The 11239-nt window shown below is 40.0% G+C and overlaps 1 pseudogene; it reads right to left on the bottom strand.

Moving 5' to 3' along the window:
• Positions 1-488: 488 nt before the first annotated feature.
• Positions 489-9958, bottom strand: LOC136753713 (hydroxycarboxylic acid receptor 2-like; annotated as a pseudogene).
• Between the last annotated feature and the right edge of the window lie 1281 nt (positions 9959-11239).

Genomic DNA, 11239 nt, shown 5'->3' with positions numbered 1-11239 from the left:
TATGACTTGGATTCTAGATTACCTGTATATTTCACCTTTGCACTTCTGTAATTTTTAAACTAATTTGTATTGTGCCTGATTTGTAGTTTTGCACTTTTGTTTTGCTTTTGTATCCTATAAGTTGCCCTGGATGAGAGACGTCTGGCCATAAATAAATAATAATGATGATGACAATAATAATAATAATAATAATATTAATAATAATAATAATAATAATAATAATAATAATAATAATAATAATAATAATAATTCACAGGATGATTAGATTAAAAGCAGCTGTGGAAGTGTTGCGGCATGATTCAGTGTGACGTCCTCTGTGGGCCAGACTACACTCATTCAGATTCACAATGAGGTTTGTTGTGCTCTATATTCACAGGAGTGCTGAGTGCTGGCTGGGGTTGAACAACCATGACCAGGAGCAAACCTGCAAGTGGCTGGATGGGAGTCATTCACTAACATATGCCTTGTGTTAGTAACCACACCAATCATGAAAATCAGCATCTTTATTTTATATAGAGCATTTATGTCAGGACATCCCAAAGCACATTACAGACACACGATAGAGAGAGCAACACCTTGCTCTTCAAATACATACAAAACAATATCCAACAATAAAATACATATGTATAAATGAGACCAGTTTAGATTGAAGAAACTATCAAAACTGTAAAATTGTCTAATATATTTTTGGAGATGATGTTATACGTCAGATTAAAAAAAAATATTAAAGGTATATAAAAATAAGGATCATAAAAATTAAAACACACTAAAACACATGCTAAATAAATAAAAATGTGGCAACATTGCAGCAAGGTGAACACAGACCAATACGGCTTTGTGGCACATATTTGTAGACTTCAGAAAATGTTGTCAAGACATTGTAGAGGCACGTTATCAATGTACATGTGTTCAACTACACTCCAGGGAAAAATTCAGAGAATTAAAAGTTTATTTCAAATAAAGTGTAAACAATTTTAAAGTAGTAGAATTGCACTTGGTATGAATTGAAATTCCAGAGAGGGACTTTGGACTAACCAAACCAAACTACTACTCATACCATTTTTACTAGTAATAGTAATAATAATAAATAGAATAATAACTCAAATGTCATGCACAGGAGGTTTTGTCTGACCCACACTTCCTAGTTTGAATTTCACAAGCAAGACATTGCTCCCGCACTATACAGAAAGAGCAGTGGATGCATACAGATTCTCATGGTAAGTAAGGTGAGGCCGATGGGAATGATGTAGCACTCTAATATGTATCGAGGGAGAATGTTATAAAGCGGGAAAACCATTACGACTACAATATAGTTAAAAATCAGTATAACTAAAATGGTCAGAACAGTGTTGAAGGCTTTTTTCTTAATGGGGTGCATTTCTTGGGCGACCGGTCCAGCCTGCCTAAGAGCCCACAGTATGGAGAGGTTACAGAAGAGCATCAATGTGAAGGCGCTGCAGAAGATGCTGATTATAATGTATGAAGCCTCTTTACCTGACTGGAAGGTAATGTAGAAGGAGATGACCACAGTAATGACCCAAATGACAGCAGAACAGTTGGCTCTGTACGCAAGATCCTTGTAGTGCAAGAAATGGACTGGGTGAAGCACGGCTACATAGCAGTCAAGGCAGACGCAGAAGAGGAACAATGGACCCCCCGTCTCATTGAGTGCAAAAAAAAAAAAATCACAGCTTTCCAGAGGTACAGGCTGTTTGGGTGAAAATAGTTAACAGCTTTCACGGGAGTCAATAGGCATAACAGAGTGTCCAGGACTGCAAGGTTACCGATGAAGACATCTGAAGTGGAGGACTTGGTCACCCTCCCCCAAAGCACCTGCAGGGTCCTCAGGTTGGCTGGAAAACCCAGGATGGCACTGATAGAATCCACTATCATGGAGGACATGAAACAAGCTATTCTGTCCTCGCAGATATGTATGCCCGTTGCTGTATTGTTGGTGGTGTTGAGGACGGAGGTTGAGATGATGAGGAAAGGATCCATGAGTGACAATCAGTCTGGAGGAACAAGGGATGGGTTGAAGCTCTTCAGGGCTTGTGCTGACAGAGAGCTAGAGAGATCTATCATTCATGCGTGTGTGTAGTGAAACTGGTTCAAAATGTGCTTGTATATTTATTTAGAAAACCACAGAAAATGTTTTTGATGCTGTAGGAGGTTAGAAACTGCTAGCAGGTTTTTGTTATCTGAAAAAACAAAGTGTTTGCTTACACTGCATGCACATATATTTCTTATCTCCCAATGCTTCCCCATTTGTTAATGTGGCTGTGACAAAACCATATAATACAATATTTGCATTCAGCACATCTCTATTAGAATTTCAAGACTCCAGAAAGCATTTCTCGGAGATGCACTGGTGTCATGGGCCCGGTTAAGGTGTGTTAAAAATGCTTTGATTTTACTACCTTTTATTTATGTATTTATTTGTTTGTTTGTTTATTTCAATATTAATTCCAGCTGACAGGCTACAAATATATATGTTCTGCTTCCGTTGGTCAGTGCTCTCCACACAACAGGTGTTTCACATGTATGGTTATTTCCATAAACAAACAAAACCATTTAAATATGCAAACTCCCTAGTCATTTCCAAAAAGTAAATTTTGATGCATAATTAATTATGTTCCAGTTGTATTCTTTCCGGTCTGTCAAACTTGTACCATACTATAGCTTATCTCATTTGTACATTTAAGGTGATGGATTTTTTAAAAGCAGGTGTTTTGTAACTGTAGGAATTAAGTATATGACTGTAAATTTAGCTCTTTTCATAAAAAACTAACTAAAAAGAGGAGAATAATAGACTTCTTGCTTTTTTGCTTGTATAATGTAATGTGCATGTACCTTTCTCTCTCATATCCTTATTATTATTAATGAAAATCAATGGATCTAATGCTCAACAATTCTCACTTCAAATGTTTTTGCATCACATTTGATCATGTCTTGAACGGCTCCTAATACAGGATATACAATTGGATTCATCAATAGGTATAGTTTAGAGAATATTTAATTAACAAACATATTTCCCAAATTCAAAGAAAGGGTGTGAATATTTCTGATTGCAGCTGTATATATAGCCCTTAAGAGAACTTATATTTTCTTTTCTTACATTTTGCTCATCCTCCCAGTTTAGTTTTCTCATTCAAATAAGACAAATCCACACAATTCAGTGTCATATGAACATTTCCTGTCCAGCCCCAGATTACAATGCCTGTTTTTCAGCAGGTGCCTTATTGTTTTGAATTTCAAAGAATCAAGTATGTGTTTCAATGTCTGAAATCGCAAACACAAAATGCAAAGGGAGAGACCTGCAGGAATAGTGATTTGGAACAGGTAAAGAATACACTGAATTCACTCTTACCAAATGTCCAGCCAAATCTATCTGTCTACACTGCCACAGCATTGCTGTAGACAGAATCACACTGTTCACACTTCCCTCCCTGTGACAAAATACCACCTATGAAGCCCATATTCTGGGTTACCCTTTCAGATGCTGTCCTGCCAACTGGAGAAACTTCAGTGGGTTATCATGGGTAAATGACAGTACTTTGCATGAGCAGATTACTTTAATGTATAGCTAAGCTGGCACACCACAATGATTTAATCAAACACGGGGTATATATGGGTATATATATATGCCACCTCTCTTGAACAATCACTGCTGCTCCAACGTGCCTCTGAAAAGGTCTAACACAAACTTTTATGTCTGAATATTTGTGACATAATATTTGTTTTACTCAAATATTTGTAACAGGGTTATAACTGGGAGATTTTATGATTTGAGTGAATTGATTGATGGAAATGAAAGGAGTTTATAATGGAACCTATGGTTTTCCAAATTAATGCATGTGTGTAAATCAGCTGAGTGCAGAGGTGAGAGTAATATGTTGATGTGAATATATACAAAACATTTCAGGGGGTTGGGCCTCCAGCTCCTCCCTGCCGGACATGGGATACCCCGGGGCCGGCAGCTCCAGCTCCTCACCCTCTGGCTCTCGGGATTGTAGCTCCAGCTCCTCCACCTAGATATATTGTAATAAACAAATACAACCAAGGGGATTCAGTATATCAACACATAATTTAATAACACATCTTTTGAAGCTGGTTAAACAGTATTCAAATATTAATGAACTAATATACACCGATCAGCCATAACATAATATTGTGTAGGTCCCCCTTTTGCCACCAAAACAGCCCTGACCCGTCAAGGCATGGACTCCACTAGACCTCTGAAGGTGTGCTGTGGTATCTGGCACCAAGATGTTAGCAGCAGATCCTTTAAGTCCTGTAAGTTGCGAGGTGGGGCCTCCATGGATCGGACTTGTTTGTCCAGCACATCCCACAGATGCTCGATTGGATTGAGATTTGAGGAATTTGGAGACCAAGTCAACACCTTGAACTGGTGATTCATCAGACCAGGCCACCTTCTTCCATTGCTCCGTGGTCCAGTTCTGATGCTCACGTGCCCATTGTAGGTGCTTCTGGCAGTGGACAGGGGTCAGCATGGGCACCCTGACTGGTCTGCGGCTACCCAGTCCCATACGCGATACCATACCCCAAACTGCAATGCACTGTGTGTTCTGACACCTTTCTATCAGAACCAGCATTCACTTTTTCAGCAATTTGAGCTACAGTAGCTCGTCTGTTGGATCGGACCACATGCTCTGCCAGGCCTGTCCTGCAGCTGTCTTTAGTTCCTGCTTGTTCTTGGGGCATTTGAGGGTGAAACGCCCAAAGAACAAGCAGGAACTAAAGACAGCTGCAGTGCAGGCCTGGCAGAGCATCACCAGGGAAGAAACCCAGCATCTGGTGATGTCTATGGGTTCCAGACTTCAGGCAGTCATTGACTGCAAAGGATTTGCAACCAAGTATTGAAACTCCCAATTAATTATTATGTTAGTTTGTCCAATTACTTTTGAGCCCCTAAAATTGGGGAGAACACATATAAACATGGGTATAATTCCTACACCGTTCGCACAATTTGGATGTAACTACCCTCAAATTAAAAATGAAAGTCTACACTTAAAGAACATTTGATTGTTTCCTTTCAAATCCATTGTGGTGGCGTACAGAGACAAAATTATTACAATTGTGTCACTGTCCAATTATTCATGGACCTAACTGTATATACTCGTGTTTCCAACCAGATGAAAACTCACCTCTCGGTCTGGTCTTGATTTCGGTCACAATGACAGCCACTATCATTGCGATCAGGCCGAACACTTTAACTGCAGTGTAAGCTTTGGAGAAGTTCGACATGGAAGAGAAGCTGGAATCTAGATCAGGAGAAAGAGAGGACTTGAGAAGAGGAGACCTGCTAGACCTGCACTCCTAACCCTTACAGGTCACATTCATGGTTAGTCACTGTGAAGACCCCTAGGGATCCACACACTATGCACTGGTGGAACCAATCATGGTCTTGGACTTTTACCCACACTGAGGAGAGCAGGTGGGGGGGCGAGGGCTGCGGCCTGGGTGCTGGTGAAGTGCAGTCTGTGGCGGCAAAGTGCGGTCCACAAATCCACACAGGACAACCGGCCCACATGGGAATTGACCAGCCCACTGAAGTGAAAAATGGACCGGCCCTTCTGGCATTTGCCAGAATTGCCAGATTGTCAGTCTGCCTATGGAACCAATCACAGTATTACAACCCTGCATCTTATGTGACATACAGACACATCTTGAAAAATGGCTGAGTGGATAGGCAGATGAATACAGAGCTGGAATGATAATCCACTGACAATCACAACATGTATTTATTTGTTTTAAGTGGAGTAAATATGTGAATCCAATGTGGGGGGTTGCCTAAATCAACACAATTTTGTTAGTGTTTTGTGTAACTGAAAAAAATCTATGAAGCCACCTCCTGGATCCTGTGAGCAACAGAGTATGTGCACACTGATGCAACTATTGCACATGATTTCATCTGACTTCAGGATTAGGATTTATGTTGCATTTAGTTTGGTGAAAAATACGTCAAATAATAATCATTGCATTTTCATTTTCATTTTGTCCCAAATAATTTGTGTATAAATGGAACATAATTATGCAATTGTGGGATTTATTTTGCATTTACATTTGAATTAAGTCTGCTATAGGCTTCCATAGTGTAAGGAAATCTGCTAAAAAATACATCTTTGTAATTTTAAATGAAGGTTCTTTGTTTAATTGACACCAAACCACCAGACTGGAAGGGGAAATACTGTTGTGGATTTCTGTAGATAAATCGTGTCAACAGCGTTGCATCTCCAAATAGAAGCTAAACAATTAATTCCCACCCTGCAAACCGAATAACGCTATGGCAATACAAACACTGTAAAATAAAGTCATGAAAATTACATTTATAATAACAGCAGAATACAAGAAATCTCTAACAAAAAGACTCTGGTATATTCATAGTTTACTTTAATTAGGATGTATTTTGTATATAGTATTTACTTTTGAACAAAAGGGTATTTTTGGTGATAAGTCACACCAGGTAATGGTGTCTTCTAATAAATATATAATAATAATAATAATAATAATAATAATAATAATAATAATAATAATAATAATAATAATAATAATAAATAGCAATTGTAATTTAAAGTTATTTTTCAGTTGACACTGAACAGGTGGACTGGAAGTGGAAATATGACTTATACTGAATAAAAATATAAACGCAACATGTTGGTCCCATGTTTCATGAGCTGAAATGAAAGAGCCTAGCTAATTTCTCTCTGGTTTTGTGCAAAATTTGGTTTATATCATTGTAAGAGAGCATTTCTCCTTTGCAAAGATAATTCATCCACCTGACAGGTGTGGCAGATCAAGAAGCTGATTAAACAGCGTGATCATCCCAAAGGTGCACCTTTTGCAGGGGACAATAAACGGCCACTCTAAAATGTGAAGTTTTGTCACACAACACAATGCCACAGATGTCTCGAGTTTTGAGGGAGCATGCGATTGGCATGCTGATGGCAGGAATGTCCACCAGAGCTGTTGCCAGAGAATTTAATGTTCATTTCTCTACCATAAGCCACCTCCAATGTCGGTTTAGAGAATTTGGCAGGAAGTCCAACAGGCCTCACAACCGCAGACCTCGTGTCACCAGGCCAGCCCAGGACTCCACATCTGGCTTCTTCACCTGCGGTATCATCTGAGACCAGCCGCCTGCAGAGCTGATGACACTGTGGGTTTGCACAACTGAGGAAACCCTCTCATCTGCAGCTTGTCAGCCTCACCAGGGTCTTGGTGGACATTCCTGCAGTCAGCAGGCCAATCGCACGTCCCTCAACACTTGGGACTTGAATTCCATAGATTAAGGCCTGTTTAATTTATTTAAATTGACTTATTTCCTTATATGAACTGTAACGCAAATCATTGAAATTGTTGCATGTTGCGTTTATATTTTTGTTCAGTGTAAATAAATAAAATGTGGCATTACTTACGGGAGTCAGGAGTTGTCATCGGAAGCACAGTTGTTGGTGACAGGGTTGCATCTGCAAAAATCAAGAGTTTTCCTAATTCTCACCATGCGAACCGAATACCGCTGTAGCAACACAAACATTGTAAAATCATGAAATTACAGTTATTCACTACATTAAGTTGATTTTTGTTAAAGACAAAATCTCTAACAAAATAGACATGCAGGATAATAACATCATTGCAATTGATGTTTTGAATTTCCAAGGCAGAACCTACTATGAGAACCTTAACGCCCGTGTCGTCACATTCCTGACATCACATTTTTCAAAACCAAACCACGACCAAACTACAACCTCAAATCTTGTAATTTGTTTTACCTTCGCATGTCGAAACTGCATGTTTGATTCATTGTAACAATCAGCAGCTCTTCAACAGAAGCTTTTCCCCACCTACCTGCACAAACGACTCCACCGGCTCCTTTTAGGAAAGAGCAGGCGAAATCCCTCGTCTCTCTCAGTCCACAGCTCTGCAGATTGCGTTCCGTCCCCAAGCAGCTGACTTCTAGGTCTACGCGTCCCGATTCCGTGTGCGAAGTGGTGGAGATGGGCATCCCGCAGCCCACCTCGCGGCAGACCACTTCAGCTTCGCGCAGGTCCCAGCCCCTGGAGCACACACTTCTCCACTGCCCAAGGAAGACAACCTGCACCCCCCCAGAGCAGCGCTCAGCCCCACCACTCAGCCTGACTGTGCCATCCGGAGAATCAGCAAGATCGCAAGCCAGTCCTTCACACAAGCCTGTCCACACGGAGAGATAAGAACTCAGGGAGGATTCTCGCCTTCCACCACAATCCTTGCATACATGCATCCTCGTGCTCAATTTTTTTTTTTTTCTTCTAGTTTTTAATTAATCAATCTTGTTTATGGACAATTTGCCGTTTGTCCACTGTATTGCTCTGCCCTGTCATTGTAGCTTCCCTACGGCATCACTACTCCCAATATCCTAACATAAGCACTTCAATGGTAATGAATTCTGTTCTAATGTGTTAAAAATAATCGTGGGTTTAATTTTAATTTAGAAAACCCCACCCACCTAACAGAGCTCAAATTGAAAAATGTGATTTCTACTTACCAGTTTCTCTGAAAGAATCTGTTAAGAAGTTCGATCCTAGCTTTAAAGCCACTGTTGGGGCTGTGGAAATAGGTTACCATGTAATTTGACTAGCACTTAATAAAATCTCAATACATTTAGTTAAAAACAGGTAGATAATGACCCAGACAAAATGCAAATCAAATACAGGTTTATCAAGTGCATTGGTTTATTCTCAAAATTTCACACTTCCACTTATAAAATTGCAACAGATGGCATGACAACAGGTCCTTTTATTTTGAAATCTCCGTTTATTCAAATTGGTTCCGGTTATATTTTCTTTCCTTCGTAATTTAGTTTCACTCACACCCTAGTATGTGTTTAAACTTTTAAATTAGCTTTAATGTTGTTATATTTTTAATTTGTTTTTCCTTTATAGAAAAAAAAAAATCAGTCTCCATTTTCCTCATCACCATCCCCTCCAACGTGAACTCATTAGTGATTGTGCCTATGAGGACAATTTGCTCCTTTTCTTTTCAGACACAAGGAAAATAAAACTTCTAGCATTAAAAGATAGACAAAAAGTACTTACAAGCAAGTGAGCACAGGGCCACCATCCAGACAAGTGTAAATGGCTTCATTTAAGCAAAGTCTCTGATGTATTAATATGTATATACACAGACACACACACACACCATATATATATATGTTCCGGAAAATAATTGTGTTTCAGTATAGCTCCTTGTGGATAGAAACAGTGCAAAAGAAAGCAAAGAGGCTGTAGCCTGTGTTGTTTCTTTCTTGGTCAAGTGGAGAGAATAGTTGCCGGTTTCTTCTGCAAGATGAAATACAAGGACCAGCGCAACCAATTGCAACCACGTGTCTTTGCTAGTTGCTGCAATACCTTTTGAAGCAGTCTTATGCAAATGGTCTTGTGGTTTTCCTATGATTCTGGACTGATCACAGATGCTGGAAATTCCCTCTATACTGAAATACAGACAACAGTAAGGATGATCGCATGCTTTCACTGTCCCTTTTCATTACCATTTGACACAAAAGACATTGATGTTAAAATTGTGCAAGACAACATTGCTAAACTGAATACTGTTGCTTAATTGCTGCAATGACCATAACAAAACAAAGGCCTGTGTCACTGTGGTATTGTTATGGGTCTTTGTTTCATGTGTCCTTCTCAAGTAATACCTTAAAGACCCGACACATCTTAGATTTATAAATTTGTTCTTAAATCCTAAAGTGCCATTATTCTCCTGCTCAAATCAGTGCCACTGATCGGTCACTCCATCACTGAACACTCGACGGCAGATATCACTCCATCACTGAACACTCGACGGCAGATAAGTATTATCTTCATTACCTTCAACCACCCTTCATTACGGTGTTGCTTCATTTAAATGCATTTCGTCTTAAAGATGATTTTAAAATCCCATCCCATCTCAAAGTGTGCCAGTGACTACGTACTGTGAAATACTTTAATCTGGGACAGATCAAAGACACATCCGTGAAAGCAAACAATTATAAACACTCATACAAGCACAGACTGTTTTTTATTATTATATTCATGTGACAGATTTGTATTGTCAAGTTCCTTTCTGTATCCCAACACCGCTCAGTGTACACATGCAGCAAACCTAGCACCAAGTCCTCCGGTCCCAGCACCTTCCTCGTAACTGCAAGCTTGAGCCAAAAAGACCTTTGAAAAGTGTGTGCGTATCTCCCTAGTCCACCCATATGAACAGAGACCAGTGATCAACTGAGTAGCAAAGAATATCAACAAATACAGGAGAAATTGAACATGTATAAGCTGGCAGTAAAGACATCTATTGCCTGGCCTGCTTGAATGTCCCTGGGACCTTCACCACTGGCTATAGTAGGTTTTCTGTTTTCAAAATAGGCATCCCACTCCCAAGAATGGCCACCCTGATAAAGGACAAAGTAATGACCAATTTACAATCCCAGGGTTCTCATCAAAAAAAAAAAAAAATACACGACCACATTCCTAAAAGCCTTCCAAGAGCATTTGCAAGTTCATAGGAATTCAATCAGATTACAGGTGCCCGTTTGGAGCAGGACCACTGCCGCTCGGTTTCTGTACCTTGATAGCGGTCGGGCCTTCTCACGGTGCTCACAGACCGGAGTATCGGCTGTGGGGAAGCCTGGTGCTGGAGGGATCTCCAGTGCTCTACCTCAGCGACCATCCATGACTTAACTGAGCCTCCTGTCTGCTAAAGTTACAGGTTGCTTCTTATTGCTATGGTTCTGTGCTTCTTCTTGCACTTCTAAAACCTCCTCACCGTAACCGCTTCTCTGCTAATGGTAATCCTGTCCATTGTGCATAGTCCTGGAGGAACTACTACTGATGCATTTGATTTTCAGTTCACTTTAATTAGGACAGGTATTCTAGGTTGTATTTATATATTATATATATATGCTTTTTGAAAAGTGTATATGTTGTATAAGTGTATAACTGTCACCCTGGCTAAGAGTGTGTGCTAATAAAGAAATAAGAATATTAATGATGATGATAATGACGATGATGATGATACCTATTAGACCTCCAGGAGCACGGCAGCCCACTATTCATTTTGTACCCTGGAGGTGTGGCATCAGTCCACCTTGCCATGGATTCGCAGGTGTCTCTTGAGGTTCTGGGCCTGGTTGAAGCTGCGGCCACACAGGACACAGCGATGAGGCCTCTCCCCAGTGTGGACCAGGTAGTGG

This window comes from Amia ocellicauda, chromosome 7, assembly GCF_036373705.1.
Source record: "Amia ocellicauda isolate fAmiCal2 chromosome 7, fAmiCal2.hap1, whole genome shotgun sequence".
Lineage (NCBI taxonomy): Eukaryota > Metazoa > Chordata > Actinopteri > Amiiformes > Amiidae > Amia > Amia ocellicauda.
This window is presented reverse-complemented; position numbering and strand designations above follow the sequence as displayed.